At 43.1% G+C, this 22,148-nt stretch overlaps 1 long non-coding RNA gene across 1 annotated transcript in view; it reads left to right on the top strand.

Annotated features, from left to right (window-relative positions):
* Window positions 1-14,325, top strand: part of LOC142055768 (uncharacterized) — an 83,493-nt gene extending 69,168 nt beyond the window's left edge. The window contains exons 5-6 of the long non-coding RNA XR_012660035.1: window positions 11,513-11,672; window positions 11,771-14,325. This is a non-coding gene — a long non-coding RNA (uncharacterized LOC142055768). The remainder of the gene's footprint in view (window positions 1-11,512; window positions 11,673-11,770) is intronic.
* The last annotated feature ends 7,823 nt before the right edge of the window (window positions 14,326-22,148 follow it).

Raw genomic sequence — 22,148 nt, 5'->3', positions numbered from 1 at the left:
GTCAGACCTCCAGGTTTCAAAATATCTTTGTGTCAGCACCACCTGGTTTTGGTGGTTCATTGATCACACATAGGAAAAGATCCTACGAAGTCCTCTAATACTTTAGAAAACTTTGCAGTGAAAGATTTCTGCAGATGTGGTTACTGCTCCTAAATGATCAAAGGGAACATCAGTACTGTTTTATGGAGCTGGTGTTATGTAATAGTAGAACTTCACTTATAAAGTCTTAATTAATCCTAACTTGGAAGTGCTTGCTTTTGGTACTCCAATATTTAAGTTTGTAGTTCTTTTAAAGCAGGATTTTAGATTTTTTTTTTTCTTTTTTAACAGATCTTCCTTGGTTATTTTGTCCCATAGTCCTAGTGTATGGACAGCATAGAGAGCTGGAATAATTCTGAAAAAACGTTCCTGGGACCATAGTCCAAGTGGACAGAGCATTGAGATTGGAAGATCCACAAGAATACTCTCATCTACCTTTGCTTCTGAAAGGCTGTTGCCACTCCTCTTTCAATTCACAGGGCTATCTTTACTTGTCCATTTTAAGCACAGTCAGGGCTCCTATCTTGCTATCTAGGACTTCCTGGACTAGGAACTATGTACAGGTGAATATGCTCCTCCCAGGAGATGTCTGATCTGCAGGTAGGTTGCACATGTGCACTAAATCTGAGGCTTTCCAACTATAACAGTCTTTGTGCTTAAGTGTAAATGAACTGTATAGCTCAAGTGCAATTAAATTGATACTGCCGGGAGCTGTTGGACTCACAGGGAGGACTGGTGCAGCTGATCTGCTCTTCCACTGCCAAGGAGGCCCAGAGCTCTGAAGCATGTAGCAGTTAGGTAGGAAGGAGCACAGAGCTGCTTCCCCTGGCCTGCCAGATGCCCAGGAATCCTGAACAAGTCTAAAAAACCCTACTATTCTTCCTAGACAACACTTCTGAGTGGTAAAATGGTTTTCATGGTGACCTTGTCCACTTCAGTGCTCAGAACCTCCTTGTTGGACTGAAGTTTCTGGGGAGCTGTGGGGCTGTGCCTCAGCTCCTCACCTCCTCCTGTGTAAGGGGGGTTCACAGGTTTCTGATCCTGTGGTCAAAGGCTGCTGAAGCTCGTGGTAGCTTCCCAGTCACTTCTCTGGGGTGGGGATTAGGCTGGTTGTTTTGGGGATGGGAGTTTGTCCATTTGTCAAGAGCACAGGAGGGCTGCAGGAGGAAGAGAGTGGAGCTAATGTGTGTTGCTCTTTTTCTGTTTCTTCCACATGATTGCTGGCAGATGTGACCCATGACAAATCCTTGAAATATGGCTGTGCAGACAGAGATGGGAGAGATCCAAGGGTAAAAAGCCTGTGCTTGGGAGATGCTGTGCTGTGACGGATTGCATGAGTTCAGATGTATCTCTCTCCCATCTCATGTTTGCCATTGCTTACTTAGAGAAAAGCAGAACTGCCGAGGAGGACGGCTGGGAAGGGCTTGTTTCCTTACTCCCGAAGCCTATGGAGTGGGGAAACACATGCTAGTCCAAACACTGAGGCTCTTCTAACAATATGGATCATTTGAGACTGAGGAGTGGAGCTGAAATGACAGAGGTAGTTTGTGCCAGAAGTGCATTTTTTGTGAATGCTGAAATCCTGACATTCCTGGCTAGCCCAGTATAAATATGGCCACCCAAGTGCTGTGGCATTATTTGAGTTCATCTGCTGAATAGCTGTTATGTGGTTTCTTTGGCAGCCCAGTGATTCCCTGAACTGACAGAAAACCACAGCCTCACTCTCCATGGCTGCTGCCACATGGTTGTAAGAAAACTCAAACATGCTATGACCCTGTGAAAGCACACTGGCCTGCACATCCCGTCGGCATGTGGCTTGCTAGCAGCAATTGAAGGCGAGCGTGTGCGCGCACCTGGCACTGTATCTGGCTTCTCTCCTCCCTGCCTGCGTGGCTGCAGCGAGGCCCAACCTGGGAACTGATTTCTCCATCCTCCCTCTTAAAACACAAGCAATTTCTCACAACTGTAACCAGAGGAAGAGGCAGCACATTTATATTAACCTTGCACTTGGCTGGGTGTGTTTATGCTTTGTTTCTGAAAGCTGCACTGGGCACTTTACTAGCTCAGGACAAAGTTCAGTTTGTACGATGCAAAGAGGGCTGTGGGGGAAGATGACCTGGAGGTTGACACCAAGGCTCCTCCCTGGGAATTTTTTTCTTTTAATATTTGCAGTTTGTTGTAATCTGGTCCCTCCCAAAGGAAATAATTTGCTCTACTCAATGCATTTTATAAGCTTCAAAGAGAAGCTCTTGCTTTGATGGGATGAGAGAGAGTAGGAACCGCAATATCACACAATGGCAGAGAGAACGTCATAACTTTCCCTTCAGATCCAAGGCAGGATTTTTCAAGACAGGAAGGAGGAAGCCTCTTCTCTAGCAAGCGATAGCAAAATAAAATAACAGCACCCTTGCTTGAACTGAAGAGTAAAAGTCAGTGGAAATGCAGTGGAGGCTGTGTACCAAGAGCTCATGGCCCTATCACTCCTTCAGACGCTCACCCAAGCTTTTCACACTGCTCAGGAGATTTTTAGTCTCTAAAGTCATAATATCACCATAATAATATCAGCACACACTGTTTTTGTGGTTAATGGATTGCACTGCTGCACGTCAAACCCCACGGCTTTATATAGCTTAAAGCAGTGTAGAAATGCTGAAGTGAAGGAAGCAGGGAGTTTCACTGTCTCAGCCTAGTAAGCAGGCAAAATTGCCAAACTATCAAAATGATTTAGAAATGTAACCCCCATTTATTTAGGGCCAAGCTGATTAACCTGAAAGGAGCAGCGTGTCCTTGTGAGTAAGCCACTATAGGGATCCAAAAAAAGATAATTTAACCCTAGCTTAGGTGTCAGCACTGCAGCATGCCATTCAGCGGCGCCCACCTTTGTGAATAGGGCTTACAGTTCTGCGTTGCTTGGGCATGAATGAAGTCTGTTACTCAGCCAGCATTTACCGGGGTGGAGAATAGATAAAGCCCTGCACTAAAGCCTCCGCAGGCAGGAGAGAATGCTAGCGGGGAGCTGGGGCAGCACTTGCATCCACTCTCACAGCTCCCTTGGCTGGAGCGGGTCCAGCCTTTCTAACCTCCAATTACCTTGCTCAGTCCAATCCCACAGCCCTTTCTGTTTGCTTAATGCTCTCCAGCAGCTTTGAGATAATGGGGATGTTGCTGGAGAGAACGGGGCCAGCTTGGGCCTGGCCTCGGGGCTCTCCAGCACCAAACAAATCTCCGTATTCAAACACGCTGGGTCCTTAAGTGGGCCATGATGTCTAATGCCAGTGGGTCAGGACTCAACTGAAGGTTAATTTTGGAGACCTGAGATGCCTGCTCGTCACCTAGCTTTTAGCAAAGTCTGGCCTAATTTGATCATCTCGGGGCTGTGCTGGCCACCAAAATCTCAGTTGGTGTAGAAAATGCTCTTCTGCTCAAAAGAAATTGAAATGAGTGTGTCAGAAATATCACATGCATGCAGGTATGCATGCACATATGTAAGGATATGTATAAACTTTCCCTTTGAGAGCCGTGTTGGGGATGGAAAGGTTTACAGGCCCTGCAATGGAGCAGTGCTGTCAGGCAAGAGGAAAATAAGAAAGTGCAGCAGCTGCAAATCCTCATACAACATCTCACTTAAAATGTCATGTGTGCTACTTGGTTTAAATTGTCACCCCTCCAGCAACCACAAACAATGCAGAAACAGCAGATGTGTTTTCTATTTAGAATTAAACAGTTTATCTCAACCACTGTCATTGTTACAGAGGGAAAATAAATAAATATCCATGTTAATGTAAACTTCAAAAGGTACTTTCTGGCATGAATGGCTATTCTGAATCCAGATTTCACTGAGAAAACTAGGATTTGACCACAGATTTTTTTATTTTTATTATTATTATTATTTTTTTTCCAATAGGGATGCTGGCAGCCTAGCATGTAGTAAAACTTAGACTGGTCAAAAAGATTTTTTGGCCAGATATAGCATCCTATAACTCATGTCATTTAGACCTAATGGTCCAGAAAATTTAAGTAAACATCATAAATGCCTTTTGTTATTAAACTTTCCATTCAAACATTTTGTTTAACTCTTTCTTAATGGAGAGTAAAGATGACATTTCAGGCATATATTTGGAGATGTAATAATCCTAGAGTCACCTCATTGATGTTTAAAGATTTGCCACAGTCTCAGCCTAGGCAAGCACTCAGTGAGAAGAACAATAGCTGGTGTAAGCATGTTCTCTGTAGAAGTTAAGCTGATGATGAATTTGACCTTTAGAGGTCAAGGTCAATTTATTATACAACTCTTAGCTTTATAAGTCTATCACAGAATTACAGAATCACAGAATCACAGGTTGGAAGGGACCTCAGGGATCATGTAGTCCAACCTTTGTATGGGCAAGAAGTATCTTCAGCAAGAGTGACCATATGAATATTATTGCATCCTTTTTTATTTTTAAGAGGAGACAGTATTTGTAAAGGGTTTTGTTGAGTGATGTGGTTGGGATAGGCCTTAGGAAAATACAGTCCTTTTGTACAAAAAACAAATATACAGCTTCATTTATTCATCAATGGCCTTTTACATCGATGCTTACATTTAAGATACAAAAACAAAGCATAACTCTGTCTAGTTGTGAAGGTATTTTGACTAAATGTGGCTTGATTTGTTTCCACAGCCCAAGGAAGGTTCCAAAGCTGAATATCACTGCATTCTTCTTTGTGTGTGACATGGCCTTCACCAATACCTTTCTAGTGTTTGATTTGTAGCCAATATTTTAAGACCTCACCAGCCAGCTTGTTTCCAGATTTTATATTTTTACAAAGAGTTTTTTGTCTTTAGGCAAGCAAACACATAAATGTTCCTGTTACTCTTCCTGCCTGAAATGGGCAGAAGAAAGGTACATGTGACCATCAATAAGCTGTAAAGCCTTAACTGCCAGTAGTTACTTCATGGTCTTGTAACCCATTCAGTTCAACGCTTGTGCCTCCATAATTGTCACAGTCCTGCAACTCTTCAAGACTTCTCAGTAGTTAACTTGATGTCTGCAAACAATGCAGTCACCAGGACAGGCCCAAAGTCCGTGTTAGGTTTTTGGAATGGCTACAAGCTGAAGAAGACACTGTGGAACACACCATCCTCTGGGATCCCTGTAAGAAAGGAGCATTTTGAGAGCTGCATAGTTTCCAAGTGGTTAAGATCAGAAGGGATCATTAATTCTTCTGGTCTAGGTGTTGAACTCAAGCACATGATCAAGATTCAGCAACCCTTTTCCCATCGCAGAGAGCTGATCTAAGTCAGCTGTCTTGCCCTCAGACAAGTTCAGCATCCAATGTTTTGGGGGGAAGGAATAGGAAGCCCTCCCTCTGGACAAGATGACGGGCAATTGGCACCAGTTGAGTGTTGCAAGATGATTCCCTCCTCACCTTTCTAAGCAATTGCCTCTAAACATGAGATCAAATTGCAGCCCTTGATTACTGCTCAATATAATTTCTCTGTGTGAGGTACAAGCACTTTACCTTCTCATCTGCCTCTGTTAGCTATTCTGAGGAGACATAACATGCAAGTAGGCAAGGGCAGAGTTGGTTTCAAGGAATCATTGTACATGCTCGCTGCAGTAAATCTCCAAAAATGAGTGAAATCCTTTTGAATTAAAGCATTAAGACTTGGCTGGGCTATGGGCATCTCTGTTAATGATTTTCTGCCAGCCTAGCCAATGTGGGCATCAGAATTTCTTCTGTCTGTCTTGACTCCTCTTCTGGTTTATGTGACTTGAATATAGATCAGAAAGACTTCTCCAAATGTGGTGTTGCACCTGAATAGTTTTTCTGGAACAGCAATCCTGGATCAGCATTCCTAAATAATCCCATAAGCAGACAATTTTAATGTGCAATAACAAGGTCTACATGTGGAATTACACAGAAATAGTGTGTTTAGTTTCCCACCTGCATTTGTGCCAAGCTAATTTTCAAATGTAAATGCTCCCTGAGAGGTTACATATTTACCCAGAGGAGGAAATACATTCCTTTATTATAAGACTGAACGTGTACAATTGAAGGAACATGTAATACAAATGGAATGAACAGAAAAATGATATTAAATGGGAACTGGAGAGCTTAATTAAGTGCGCCACTGAACTACTAAGGCCTTTAAGTTCTTAATATTGGTTTGTGCATTCATACCCATCAGCATCCATAAAGTCTCCCAGCAATTGGATTATACATTTGCATCTACAACTTGTTCTTCTGAGTTATAGCTTGGAAATATTTTTTTCTGATATATATTGATATTATTCTGCCTCCCAGCCTTTAGTTATTGACTAAAGTGTGAGTGAAAGCAGACTGTGGAAATCAAAACTAAAGAGGCAATTTATTTATTTTTAAAATGTTTTTGCACAATTTAAAATTGATTTATGGCAACCTGGGCACTTGAGCAGATGAATTTGAAGCCAGTATAATTTTCTTTTCCCTTGCTCATATTTTCAGGCAACCTTATTTGAAATAGTTTTAGGCCATCACTCTTCAGGGATCTTGAGGTCAGACCATGAAACCTTCCAAAACAATAAGAAGTTCATATTAAAATAATGCTATCAGATAGGAAAAGTAAATGCTAATGTTATCTACATGTCAGACAGCGTGGATAAATTCTTGCAGCACTGCTCTGCAAAATGGATTTGCTTCCTTACTATGGAAATCATGCTATATTTCTATTAGTCTCAACAGAAACAAAACCAGATTCTGACTCAACTATTTCTGTTTAATAAAGAGAAAAAACCTTTTAAGGGCTAGAGAATAAGTCACAGCAAATTATCTGGTTTGGTTCTTTTCCTTTTTGTGAACTGCCTAGGAAAAACAAATTATTTGCTGAGGCTATTTTATTTTCTTAGCTTGTTTGCTACATTAAATTATGCAATTATTTATGCCTCAGAGCTTCTTTGAAGTATTTAAGTTGTGTTGATAACATTTTTCTTACAGAGATCATGCAAAGTTTCATTGTCTTGGTGCAATGAATAACTCTCGGACTCCTGTTTCCACGGCTGACACAATCAAATATGCAGTGTACTTGATTATTCTCTGATATCAAATAAAATATCTAATATTGCATTTACATCCTTTTCTCGGTGAATGGTAGCAAATTTATTCAAATCCAGATTTATTCAGCTGAAAAACCATGACCATGAAGTCGGCCAAACTTAATCTCAAATTAGTTCAGTTTTATCTAAGTGTCTACACAAGCAAACTAATTGGTAGTAAGTCTGTAGCTCCAGGCAGTACTCCCTCTGTCTCAACACAGGGCATATGCCTCTATGCAGGTCAATCATGTTTTGTTGAACTCATGCCAACCAGATAAAGGTGTCTGTGAGGCAGACTTTGAGGTAAGACTACATTATTCAATTTCATCTTTTATTTATTTTATTTTTAATATTTTTACCTATATTTTAAAACAGATAGAAGTATTAGGATTCATTAAATGCTTCTCGAAATCTTTTCTTTCCAGTGAGTGACAGTGTCTTAAAGAAAGGGAAAGAACTATTTCACCACTGCGATGTTATTTCTCAGGAATCACGGGGTGAAACCTTTACTTTCTGCCTGGGAAGACAGGCTCTTCAGCCTCATGGCTATAATGAAATAACTGCTTAAAAATCTGGTTTCCTCTGAATCCTGCACCCTGACTCATCTCACAGCCTCATCCCCAGCTTCAGCCCTCTGTATGTCCCTTTTAGGGATTTGATGCATCCCTCCCTGACAGCCATTGCACTCCTTGCTAGCCTCTCATGCCCAGAGGAGTTTTGCTCAGGAAAAGAAATTTCCCTTACATTGAAATGGCTTCACATCCAAGCCAGAGAGAGTGGAGCCCTGTGCACCTCCAAGCAGTGGGAGCGAGGTGGGATAGCAGGTGTTTAGAAGCAGCAGTCACAACTTAAGAGCATACTGGCTAGCTACTCCCTCCTCCTACAATAAAATAAAATTAAAAAAACCAAACCAAAACAAAGAACGTAATTTGGTTCTGATTTCTTTTACAGAAAATTTTTAATAAATTAATCCAGGCATCTCCAGAGCTCTTTTTCCTCAATTGCTGATGGGAAACAAAAGGGTCATGACCATCTCTGTATAACGACTTGCCCTTATCACAGGAAAATTATTGGTTTTGAAATGGAGGAAAAAGTTCTTTTTGAGAAAAGTGGAGACAAAAGAACTCAGGGAAGATGCAAGTAGGGAAGAGAAGGAAAGAAGGAAAGAGAGACTTTGAAGACTAACATTAAAAGGTGTTCATTGAAGGAGGTGAAAACCAGGGATGATGCACGTGATGATCACGAAAAGGGTTGTCAAACATTGGAACAGGCTGCCCAGGGAAGTGGTTGGGTCTCCATCCCTGGAGGTATTTAAAAGAAGGGTAGACGTGGTGCTTGAGGATATGGTTTAGTGGTGGACTTGGCAGTGATAGGTTAGGGGTTGGACTCGATGATCTTAAGGGTCTTTTCCAACCTTAATGATTCTATGATTCTATGATGTTACTTGCCACCCTTAGAATGATGTATGGTTATCAAATTGTTTGGTTATCAAGTGATTGAATTAATTAAATTCCAGTGTGGCGCAAGGATACTGCTGGGATGGTTGTCTTTTGTGACTTTGGCAGCTCAGGGTCATTCAGAAACACAGACAGCACTTATATTTTCCTGAGAAGTTTTGACTGGTGAGAAAACTCTATTTTGACTGCTTAGGTTGAAAATAAAAGAATTATTATAAAGAAAAAACTATCATGTCTCTCAGAATGAGGGTAAACATTGCTTGAATTTCTTTCAATATACAGACGGAAAAGGAAGGAAGCTTTAGCTGTGAACAGTGAAGAAAGGAGCTGCCTCAGATCTCAGCCAAGAGAGGAATGAGTTGCCTTCTCTGCTTTGGCTTTCTAGGGTCTGCTGCAAGTGACTGGGGGGTTGTTTGACACCAACTGCTAGTAGTTTGCTATGGGGTTTACTCATTGATTTGACATTCCCAAACCTTTTAGGGTATCTTCTGGCTGATGCACTTGGCACGTATTTACAGATGCAGTTACATTTAAGACATGACAACAGCAGCATATATAACTAGTGCAGCCATAGACCTTTGTTTTACTCAGCTTACTATATGGTCTGACTGTGCTTTTGTTCCTCACCACCTGGCAAGCCATCATCACTACAGGAAACATTAGCAAAAGCCACATCAGTCATGACAGATCAGGTACAGTGTTAGGATGGTATTTGATGTCTCTGGTTGATGCAGAAAAGTTGGTCTCAAACTGAAAGTAGAAGTATATGCAACTAATGAGCATAAAAATGGAATTAAACATTTAGACTGGCTGGCCTTACTGGAATTTTTTCCATAGTGAAATGAATACCTGTAATTGATCTTGTTATCTATGTGGTTCATGGCTGCTGTAATCAACCATCCCATGCAGGATTTGGCCATGATCCTCAGCATATTTTTGGTTGGGGTAATGTGCAACAGACTGTGTGGGATACCAGGTATCTATGAACCAAGAGCAGAGTCCTTGCAGTGACTTCTCTGGGACATTCTCCTGGTCTGAAAGATGCTGTCTGTTTCTGTTTGTATCATAAAGGTGCTCTCATTAGAGCCCGCAAAATCTTGGAAGAGTGAAAGAAGTGTTAATTCCCATCTTGGTTACCTCTTCAGCTTTAAGCTGGAGCACTCCAGCTGGGGTGAAAGGCCTGTTCAGTGTCCTGCCTTCAGAGCTTACTGGAACCTGTTCAGTTTTTGAAAAGCTCAGGGAAAAATACTGTTTCATTGCAAATTAGACCGTTGAAGGACACAAAAATGATAAGATGAACTTCTGACTTTGACTGAACTTGGAATACTTATCTCCCACAGCTCTATTAATTTTCATATGTTATTATTAATTTCACCATTCCTTTAAATACACAATGTTGAACAATAAGTAGCATCATTAATTAAAAGCTAATGAAACCAATGACATTTCATACTCTGCACACAGCTATCTGCGTAAGAACGACTTGTTATTTCTCTCTGCATCTGAAATACAAATGATCTTTCCATCTGGGTAAAGCAGTCAGGGACTCAACAGTACAGAGCTCCTTGAATTGGCATGGAAAATGAAAAGGAAGGGGAAAGAGGCCAGAGGAAGTAGTTCGGTGTTGTTTAGTCACAGCGGCAGCAGCCATCCCACAGGAAGTTTCTCTGGCCAAAAGGGAGAGGGGTGGTTCTCCTTCCACTGCTCTGACCCTTGCAGTGTTGCAGACCTGTCTGCAGGTGTTAGAGCCAAGGAATGTGTGGCTCAAGAAAGCCCGAGACATTGGAGTGAAGCAGTGAATCACACACCATGATTGCATCTGCAGTGGCAGCAACACCGCAGGCTTGGTGCTGTCTTGGAGAGGACTGACACAATGCAGATGGGCAGCAAGCAAACAGCTTTCAAAACCCTGATCGCAGCCAGCACTGCAGACTTCACTGCTCATTCAATTCACCATGATTTCTTCACTGCAGCCTCCCTTGTGATTCAATCAGATACCGTATGCTAACCAAGCAAAGAATTTCGGCTTATCACTTACTAATACAGCCAACGTCAGGCACAACAGCCGGCCAGATACAGATGGCTGCTTCCAGCAAAACTCGACCACAGGCTTTGCCCTGCACTTAGAAGGAGGAAGATTCTTCAGTAATGTAGCAGGGCCGAACTAAGTCTGTGTTTGGTTTTTAAAAGGAAAGCAAAATTATGCAGATGTAGAATTTTGGGAGGCCAGATGGTTTGTATCTGGAAGTGTTTATAATTTTTAATATTTTGAAACCAGATGTTGATGCACAGACAATGCTGGTTGCAGCCATAGGAAGCTGTGTTAGACGGACACTCTCTAACCTTTGTTAAGAAATTACAATGTTTTGATCCACTTAAGATCAACTATTAGTACAGAACTGGCCAACCACTGCTGTAAGCCGTTACAAAAATAGGAAACAGATGCTCAATAGAAAGAAAGCGATCAGCCAGAGCATTCCTGATCTTTTTATAAAATGTAAACTTAAATACTTTATGTGTCCTTTAATGAACTGCTATGGAACGACTTTAGTAGTCAAAACATTTCACAAGATTACACAAAAGCAATTTGTCATTTATTAATATTTCCACAGAAGTGGTGTCCCTGGGAAAAAGGGCACAGAGGTGGCACATGCCAGGTGATAAATGTAAAGCATTTCTGTGACAAGAACTCAACGCCGATCTGATACTCATAAGAGTGATGGCATTTTGACTGTAAGAAAGCAACAGCTTTTATCCCTCAAATAAACTGTGGCTGTGGGGGAAGGAACAGCCATATCTACATTATGTGGCAACATCTATAAATGTTAACAAGTATATGATAATGGATCATATTTGCAGGAAGGACAACCACAGCAGTGCTCAAAAACTGCGAACAGAGTAGAGATTTTGCTGTTGAAGCTCATTCTGTTGTTAAATTGAAGGATTAACTCTGCTTTTCAGGTTTTTTTCACCGTCTTGTGAAGCTGAGCGATCTGGTCCTGCCCTGTTTTCCTAGCTGAGAATGGTGATGAGTGGCAGGCCCATGCTAGTGCAGCGCCTGCTGCCTTCCTTAGAGCTGTGACTCCTGCGTTAAAGGATGGAGCTGGACCAAGACCCTGGAGTAAGTAAATTGTCTGAGTTCCCCGTGTCCTCCTTTCTTTTTGTAAAATGGGGATAATAATGCTTCCTGTCTTCTGCTATTTTGTCACTTTAATATAGACCAATAATTGCAATCATTGCCAAGTTGCTTTGAAATTCAGTGGAGCCAAAACAGCATCCGTTCCTTCAAACCACATTATAGAGAGTGACTTGCTACTTTGAGCAATTTGGACAGCGGGATCCTCCCCTCATGGGGAAAACACAAGGAATTTAAAAATGGAAAGACATCTTGAAGGTGTTTCTTAATGTGCTGTGGAAACCAAGGAAGAATTGTTTAGAGAAGCACTGAATTTGCTGCCTGTCTGGCCCACTTTGTGCTCTGCCCATGCCCTCGCAGGTTGGGGAACAGTTTCAAGGAGGCGGTGGGATGGACGAGGCAATCTGATCTAGATGGTCCTCCTGCGTTTTCTTCATTGCCTAATGTCCTGGGGGAAAGGTAAACTCAACATAGACATGACTGAACATAATATAAAGTGATTTAAGATGGATTTAGATTAAATATCAGTAGAAGGGAGTGCGGAATAAGCATATTTGCTCTGGTTGTCAGTCAGGCTGGGCTCAGTTACCATAGTCCTTAGGTAACTAGTTCCAAGGTAACTCAGGCCTTCCATCCTATAACATAATCATGGGACAGGCTGACTGTCAACATAGCCTACACCTAATGGAGAGGCTCTCAGAGCTGCTTTTTGTTGTAAATTGCCCCTCTTGATTCACATTTTAAAAATGCAGTTTCTCTAACAGAGCAGCAGTAGTTTGTTGAAACATTGGACTCAATTGCTGCACAACCAAAATAACACTCCCCAAGTTCTCCTCCCCATTTAGCATGGCCACCAGTGTTTACTGTATGAATTCAGCACAACCGCAAACTGGATATTTTTTCCTTTTGTCTTTTCCCCAGCTTAGATACGATTTGCACATAGGACAAAGGGAGGGGATACCTCCTTTGCATGTATTTTAGCAACCAAATAGTTTAGTCTTTTGTTCACAAACAAGCTGCTGCTTCTTTTCTCCCCGTCCTTGTTTTTGGAGGCTATCCCACATTTCAGCTCATGCTAACCAGAGCTATATTACATCTGGCAATGTCCCTGTGATTGCTTAGGCAGCTGGAACAAGTTAGATTGCATTGTTTCCTATGACTTCCCCTTGCATATCAGTTGCCATTACTCCACCTCTGCTGGAACGCTTTTCCATCTATGTTCTCTCCTTCTGTTCTCTGCAAACTGCCAGAAGTTTTCACCATTTCTTCATTTCCACTGTGAAGCACATAGAAGGCCAAATATCCAAAAGCAGACACTAAGGAAAATATAGCATAGCTTTTGGACCAAAGCAATACTGATTACAACAAATGCTACTGTACTACTTACTGCACTTGGGCCTGTCCCTGTTAAATAAAGGCATTTCTCTTTCCTGAGGGAGGACAATGTAAGATGCTTTTCAGTCATTCTTTTTTTAGTTTACAAACCTGAACACTTCCAGACAGTGGCCTAAACCCCAGGTCCACTGTTCATGTAAAGCAGAGGTGATGTTAGTAGGAAGGCTTTGGCAGATGATAACTTTGTGAGGGGCAGCTCCCCAAGATCTCTCTCCGTATACGAAGTGCTCTTTGTCTCAGGAGTGCTGATGTGAAGGTACATCCCTGTAAATCCAGCCTGAGTGAGCCACCTTCTCTGTCCTCTCTGAGAGCTGGGAGTGAATGAGAGAATTGGTTCAGTTTCTGTCATGAGACACAGCCACTAGTTCATGTTTCCCTCGTGCCATCACATGCTGCTTCCTCCTTCCCTGCTAGGTGTGCCTGCTGGCCAGAGGCCGGGCCCCAGCCTGGGTGGACTTTGCAGCTGGTGCTACCGTAGTTCAAGTTATTGTTGCCCTGCGGCACCTGTCTAAAAGCCACTTCATCACCCCAGTTTGCACCTCTGGATCATGGCTGGAGCTACCATGAAGGATTGTGTTTTTCCCTGGCAACACTGTGAGCTGTGGGCTGGAGGCTGTATTTCCTAATTGCGATCATTTATGGTTACAAAAGAAAAAAAGGCATTGCATTTGATGTAGCATGGGTAACGTGGAAGATGTATACATTTTTTATAAAGTACAGATACACCCTAACCATTAATTTCTGGTCCAGATTTGGATTACTATTGTTTATTTGTTAAGTGCCAACAATGTGCTCAGAGCTGTAGAAGACTCGAACTGAAGACAATCCCAGCCCTCAAGAACTTGGATCTGAAATTCTCCAAAAGCCAGAAGAGGGTTTAGATCAGGTGTTCCAGTTCAGGCTCATCCCCATTATGAAGTGGTGCTGAAAAAGTCCAGATGCTTAATAAATAATAGCTGCATTTTCTTGTAAAAATGTAACATTTATTGTAAATGACTAATTTTTCTAATGAATATTTTGGAAGTTACGTCCATGTGGAGAAACTATAAACTGCAATAAATTGCACAGGGGTTGCCTGTTGTTTCTAGGGGCTAAAAAGAATGGAAACTCTTGGCCAAGATGATGAAAAACTTTCAGAGAAGCCAGGGAGTGAGTGCCGACATGGTGCAATCTTAGGCATGCATTAAAGGTTTCAGGCTACATTATCTGTGTAAGTGCTGGGCAGACATGGACTGAGGCACCAGAGCCTGTTATAGCAAATAAATATTAAGGCTGTGAGAACAGCAAAACTCTGTCTCTTTCTAGCCATTCTCCCTGGGAAAAAAAAAAAAGGTTCATGGGAAGAGTGAAGAGCGACCTACTCCTACCTGGTGAAGTACAGAGGAAGGTCAGGAAGGAAGGGGTTAACTTTCTGGTGGGTTTGGTTCGGCTTTAGGGCTTTGTTCTTTGCCGAAAGCACATCAGTCCTGGGTACTGCACTGCTCGTGCATGAGATGAAATCCTCAGCCAGAGAAAACTGGCACACAACGTGTGTGTGTGCAGGTTTTACTTTCCTCTAAACTTGCACCTCTGTTCCTGTGGGATTCTATGCCTCAAACACCTTGCATTTAACATAGAAAACACTCACAGTAGTTGACAGGAGGTGCACATTTATGAGATGTGTAACCTGCTTTAACCAGAAGCAAAGTCCTAGGTATTCCAGCCTCAAACAACCTATTCCTCATTACTACTCCCGTGACAATTAAATCCAGCTGTCACATGTGGCATGATCTGAAGCCCGGGCAAAGTCCCCATTGATTTCCATGCCTTTTAGACCAAATCATCACCAGCTAAGAATTACTTAAATTTTAAATAAGGATTATTATTAAAACCAAAAATCCATCACCATTTTGCATATGTCAGGGGAGAAAGCGAACACCTGTTCTTGGTAATTTTATTCCAAGTTTGTGTGAACATTTTGTTCAACTTATTTTTCCTCCCGTATTCCCTTCTCTCCCCATCTCCCCAAAGCAGTCACCTCTGACGTTGCATTAACATAACTAATCTCTGGGTGGAAAAATTACATTCCATTGTGGATGTCTCTAGCCTAAAGCAGGGTGAGTGACACACCTGTGTTCTAGACCTACTGGGCTGTTTAGCATGGATAATAAATGAGTGGACGTGATTTGTTCAAGGAATGTGTACAATTACAGGCAAATACTGTAAACCACTCAAAAGCCTTTCCACCGGGACAGATCCTCCTGTCTTTACTCAGACAAAATTCCCACCACTTTCCTGTCTAAACACAACCTTATTTGCAGTTCAGGTTTATCGTAGGCAGTCGGAAGGGAGAAGAGAAGGGGAGAGGTATTGCTAGCGCTGTTGTGCTGAGAAGCTGAGCTAAAGTGGAGATAAAGAGTGGAATGACCCCTGGTGCTTTGGCTGGGAATTACTGGTCTTCAGATTAGCACCGAACTGCACTTCCACCGGTGTCCCACAGATGGTCCAGTGTGTTGGAGCCGCGACAGGCACAGAGGCTGCACACACAGGAAAAGCAGAACTTCTTTCGCATCTCTGCCTCCCAAGCTTTGGTTTGATTGATTGGGAATGGTATTTTTAGCATCTAAATGTAGAGGTGCATGAATTTCTGCTGATTTCCAACCCATATTAGGGTCGTTTTGGAGGAAAACAATTATGCTATTGCCTCCTTTAAATACCTTCCTTCTTCAGGAAAGTGGTCACTGTGTGTGGTTAGAGGGTGCAGACAGGAAGAGGCGCAGGCCATTTACTGACTCCTGTCTACCCTGCTGTTAGCCGTGGTGCCAGCTATGGCCTGGGACAACTTACTCAGTTTTCATCAACCGACACTTTTGTATGTCTCGCAAGCTCCATGCTGCATTTGGGCTTATCTCCCTGTACCACCTCTGGCTCACCGTGCTAACTTTTACATCAGCCCGTGACTGCCTCGGCAGCCTGGAGCGTGACCTCCCACTGCTGGCTACCAGGCTGCCTGTGGCCAGGTCTCCAGAACTCCCCTGCAACCAAAACGTGAGCGTGAACCAGCCTTAGGGCCCCAGCCACCTTACCACCTGCTGCTTCCCCAGGAGATGTGCGTGCAGAGTGCTCCATACACCAGGAGCCCGGTGTCGGGAGATGGCAGTGTCTCCCTGCCGACGGCTGCCCTGCAGCCTCCAGCTGCACGGTGTCTCAAACAGCAGCCAGATCAAACACGGCTGTGGCAGCACAAACCACAGCCACAGGGCACGTTCGTCCTGCTCTCCCCTGAAATATGCTCAGCTGCGCGTTTGGACAACCCATGCTCGATAAGCTGGCGCTGGAGGAGAAACTTGGTAGCTGGAGCCTGGGGAGCGGCAGCGGGACCAGCCTATGGCACCCGCTGAGCTGGAGTGACCAGCCTGTGCTTCACCACACGACAGAGCATTTCTCGCTCTTCTCCAGCCTTCAGGCTGCCTGCCCACCTTGCTGCCACTGCCTGTGGGATGGGGGCAAGGGCTGGTTGCTGGAGCGTGGGGACCCTCAGCTCCCTGCTCCTTACACAGAATCACAGAATCACAGAATGGTGGGGGTTGGAAGGGACCATCTGGAGATCATCTCCTGCTTGAGCAGGCACACCAAGACCAAGGGGCACAGCACCACATCCAGGCGGGTTTGGAATGTCTCCAGGGAAGGAGACTCCACAACCTCCCTGGGCAGCCTATGCCACTGCTCTGTCACCCTCACAGGAAAGAAATTTTTTCTCATGGACCTACACAGGCCCAAAACCAGGCTGAAATGGCTCCTTCTGAGCTGTGTGCTGGTAACACCAGTCTGCCCAAGGTATTGATTGTCAGACCAATGCAGAGAGCTTTAGAAATTCCCCTTGGCTGGTGAGCTGAAGGTAGCAATTGCTGCTGCACACGGCACCAAGAAACAAGAAGCTGGCGCAAGGCAGGCGGGCACACGGGCAGTACCTCCTGTCTTTCGCAGCAGGCAAAATGAAACTGGTTGTAAATACTACATACAACCAGATAAGCGCTTAAGCAGCAGAAGCTTCACATTTCCATCCAAACATTCCCATAGTTCGGGTATTGAGAATCACAGTTTCAGCAATCGCAGCAATATCTGCTTGGGATCAGCCTAAATGAAAGAAGGGGAAATGTGGACAAATAGTGCATTGTAAATATTCATGGGCATCACTATTGCAGGCCAGAACAATCACATAGCTGTTCACCTTCACCTGTAATGGTTTATCTCTGTTACCAGGAGCTGAGGGATAGGAGAGATAACTTAGGTTTTTCCAGGGGGGTTCAATGTGAGGCAGAAAGGGAGGCCAACATTCTGCATCTGAGCACCAGCCCATGGCTGGAGAAGATGATGACTACTTTCCAGTGGCACAGCAGTTCAGGAGCAGCTCACACCCTGAGTGCTGCTGCAATAACCACTATACAGATCTCAAGCCCTGATCTGTATCAGCCCCCAGCACTGCCCCGGCTCCTCTCTGTGCTTCTCTCATCCCAGTTGCATGCCCAGTGCACCCGGTTCAATTTGGCAGTGAGGAGGGTCCACACTTCCCAACCTCTTCTTCCCTCTTAGCATCTTTCCTCCCTTAGCCAGTCCCATATCACATCTCCTCCTCTCCACCACCCCCAGGTCCCAGGGACATCCAGGGTGAAGGTGGGAGAGTCCTTGTGACCCTCTAGTTTCTCTTTTCTTTAACAACAACATCAAAAAAAGCTATCTGCAAAGGTCTTTCCTTCCTTCCTGGAATTGTTTTTCAAAAGCAGGAGAACGATCTCTGGATTTGTCTTTTTTATCTGCCCCTTTTCTCTCCCCAGATTTTTCAGGACTCTTCCACAGATAGTCCAAATCACCTTTGAGAAAGAGAACTGGCATTTTCTGACCAACATTAATAAGGCATCTATCTGAGACTACTAGTCCACCCAAAAAGTGAATGGGTGCATTAGGCAGTGCTTCCATTAATGATTTTGGTGTCAGAGGTGGTGAAGCATTTCACAAATTCCTGTGCTGAAGCATCATGTTATTAAGATCAGTCCTACTTCCAAAATGAAAAGCTATAACCTGCTTGCCATTTGTGTCAACCTGTTTCTGTCAGGGGCCGAACAGCGGTGAGTCCAAAGGATGTAGGGAACATAAAACATTCATCCAAAGCTTGCATGTCTTCCACTGAGGCAGCTGTTGAAAAGTTTGTTATAGCCTACAAATACAAATTCTATCTTATGTTTCAGAACATTTAGATTTCTGTTATTGCCAGTAAGTTTCAGTCAGCTCCGAGAATAAAATACGCAATGGAAAAATGCGGCAACAGTATCAGTTTTTTTAAGGAACCCTGGAAGGATTGCCATTGCAGCCTTGCAGCCCACATTCATTTGCTGTTCTTTCCACCAGTTTTACCGAAATGCTGAGCAGTAGGAAAGACTTCAAGAAGTCACTGTAGCTAGAAACCTTTGGAGAAGAGCATTCAGTAATACCCTATTTTTCAGGAAATGAATATATCTAGCCCCACATCTCTCCTCAGACCAACAGATGCTCTCAATCAATTGAACTGGAGTATGCTGAAAGATGTGATAGCACTGGCAAAGCCTTTTGGAGACCGCCAACTACTGTGAATAATGCTATGACTAAGCCTACTATTTAAATGGCTGAGGTCCATTCCCATAAGGGAATTTGAGGGTATCAGATTCCTACAAGACTGCCACACCAGCTCCATTTCACTTGCTTCTCCTAGAATGAATCAATACAGAGAAAATCTGTGAGCTCAAACAGGCATCTAAAAGAAGAGAGGGACACAGCTTGCTTAAGGTTGCTGGCAAGTTGTTTTGCACAAAGCCTCTATACAAGGAAGAGCATGGGAATGCTGGTTCTTTTTTTAAGCCAGGGAGAGTGCAGGAACATTTTGCAGATAGCTGAATTACCTTCTCTCAATATGCTATGACCTCAGTAGAAAGGAAACTCATTCAGTGAAAATACTGGTTTTCTCCTGGCTTCTTTGAAAATCCAGTCTTGGCTCCAGAGATCTTATGGAATGTCTCCTGGGAATGTCTCTGTGGCCAACTTGTTGCCTTGTTAAGCATGGGGTGATAAAGTTACAGAGATCCCAATCTGCACATTTATCTCTGCCTATTCTAACACGTTGAGAGCTGGAAAAGCCCCACACGCTGCAGTGCAAACTCTTTGGACCACACTCCTCTCATCTCTGAAGGCTCATTCTGTTACTTCTGTAGGCAATAATAGGTCTGGTCTGTTTTGCTGATAAATTATGCGATTCGTCTGAGACATAAATTTGGCTTACAGCAGAAGTGTTTGCCTGGCCGAGAGGTGTACTGTAACAACAAATGTACTTATTGGATTGTCTACCATCACTGAAGTCATTGTCTTCCGGCCGAGGCCAAATGTTATGGTGCACATGTCCCCCCTCATCTCTCAAGCAAATCACAAGACTGCTTACACAACTCTGAGAAAACTTCGCTGCAGATAGCATGCTACGAAGCTGACACTTCAGTAATGTTACACATGTGTGACCTCAGTTTATTGGATGACCCTCAGCTTTAGAGATAGCAATTCCAGGAGGTTTTCTCAAGTAACTCTCTCAGACACTCGCTACCTCTCAGCAAATGGGCCATGCAGCATAATCTTCTCTTCAAATGGCCTCCAAAACATTATTGCCACATCCTAGGGAGATGTCCACCTAGTCCCAAAGGTGGACAAATTCCGAGGCAAAATGGATTTTTAATCCCTCAGCCCCCAAACTTGCTCAGCCATTGTATTATCCCTTGGTGTCCCTCAAACTTAGACTGTAAGGGCCATCATCAGACAGCTGGAATTCTGTTTAAATCCCTGGATCTAATGTTCTCTATTGACTGGAAGCAGCTAGTACACACATCAATAGAAATAAATGGTTAGCATTGTTTTTAAAAGGAAAACAGTAATTCAGAAATAACACATGTACTTGATTAGAATTAAGTAGAAAGATAATGCTTAATGCACAATAGTTACAAAACAGATTAGAAAGTGTGTTATGGATTAGCAACAAAATGAATTGTAAAAATACTGTATCAACAGAAATGCTCCATCAGCAAGGGCAGAGAAATGGTGAAATATCTAAATGTTGTTTCAGCTATCCCAGGCATCTTTGCTGAAGGTACAGCTATGCACTACAGACTATACAAGATAATTAACCTCAAAAAAGGTGGGAGTAGGAAGAAGGGGCCAGAAAAAACACAGTGTCATCGCCAAGTACTACTGTCCTGCCATGCCCACGTGACAGAAGTAGACAATAGTTATTGTTATTTTACTTTCTCTACATTCCACAATTCTTCCTTCCCCATAATATTGGGCAGGCAATACCAAATAAAATCAAGGCAACAAATTCATAACAGGAAGAGATATGTTTTCAAAACAGTTATGGCAGACCTGGAATTTTGACTGCTGAGAAAAGTTTTGAAGGAAAGAGCATGAGAAGTTTCAGAAAAGGCTGGGGATTAAGATGGTGAATAATAATACCATCAATTCCATCAGTGCAGGCAGTTAGTTATACAAGTTGCCCGCCTGCTTTCTTAAACCAGTAGCTGCTGAAAGACTGGAATAAACCTGTTTGAGGTGGAGCACAGACTCTTCATCTTTCCTGAAAGTTTTTCATTTTGCTTGAAATACCTGGTGCTCATCCCTGTCAGAGACAGGCTAGACCTGATGGACAGTTGGTCTAATCAGATCTGATACCACTTTTCATAAAACAAGTGACACCTACCTAGGTTCTCCTGAATAACTTTGGAACAAAGACTGAAAAGACTTCCACTTGTGAAAGCAACCAGAGAGCCCTGAAGCAGGAAAATGCCCAGGGGACAAGCTTAGAACACCCGGGCCACAGCAGACTGCAAGAAGCTGGTGAGCAAGTGCAGCTCTCAGTATTGCTGGCCCTGGGTTTTAAACCACAGAACTGGCCTTTCACTTGTCTTGTTGCTAGGCTCATTAAAGATGGTTTTCTCGATGGACAACTGATGTAATGATTTCTCTGTTTTTAAGAGCAGTAACAGAAAGAATCTTTTACAGGGGAGATCAGTTTATCTGAAGAAATGGCCTCAAGTAGGCAAGTGGAGAGCAGCCGTTCCCGCAACTACTGGTTTGGGAGTGCCGGTGGTGCTCCAAGCATCTGCTTACATCTGTAGAAAACAAGGCAGTCGTCTTTACTTCGGTCAGCCTTATTACACTGAAGAAGCCAAACATACATGACTGAATGTGGCTTTTCCAAACCAGGCATTAACATTACATAGCAGTAAGCTGCTGTGAAAGGGGAGGTATGTGATCAGTCATGGAAAGGTAAGCTGGACCATGAGAAAAGCTCTCTGCATTTGGAAGTAATCTATACACTGAAAACCACCGAGGAACTCTGGATTAAGTACAAAGGTGGAGAAACAGGAAAGAAGCGTATCAGCCAGCATCACATTACAGAGTCTGCATGCTCTGTTATTCAGTTTGCAGTTTTTAATGACGGTGTGTTCCTGACCGTTCTAATAAATCCCAACAATGTGACGAGAGTTCTGGCTTCTTCTACTCATTATGTTATCCTGAAAGCTCTGAAAACTTTGCCTCTCCATATAAAAAAGTGTCATGGAGACTGATTGTGAATTTACTACTGCGATAGTTGAGAAAGAAAATGTAATGGCAAAAAAGGCTTCCAGTTATAAGGCTAGGAGTATTATGGGATGATTTATCATGACACGTTTTTCCTTGTAGTACATCTCAGTATTGAAATCAATGCTTACCAGAGATAAAGAGGTTCACCCTCTTTTAACTCAGAAATATGCCAAAAAAATGTCATCTACTTCTTTACACACTCCATCTTCTTAAAACCATTTAAAAGGAACTATTGTCACAGAGTCTAGTGGCTGCTTTCTATAGCCAGATGTTTTGTTCCCTGGTGTTATTGCATTACCACAGAGATCACTGCTATTGTGTCACTGCAAAGATCACTACTGCAGAGTCTTCATAGCAGAGACAAGATTCCTTTACTAACCCCCACAGTCAGTTTGAATGCCAAGTGTCTGTGGCTTTGCATACTTGAATGCAGAA

This window comes from Phalacrocorax aristotelis, chromosome 3, assembly GCF_949628215.1.
Source record: "Phalacrocorax aristotelis chromosome 3, bGulAri2.1, whole genome shotgun sequence".
In the NCBI taxonomy this organism is placed as follows: Eukaryota; Metazoa; Chordata; class Aves; order Suliformes; family Phalacrocoracidae; genus Phalacrocorax; species Phalacrocorax aristotelis.
Note: the sequence above shows the minus strand (reverse complement) of the source record. Positions and strands in the feature narration are given on the sequence as shown.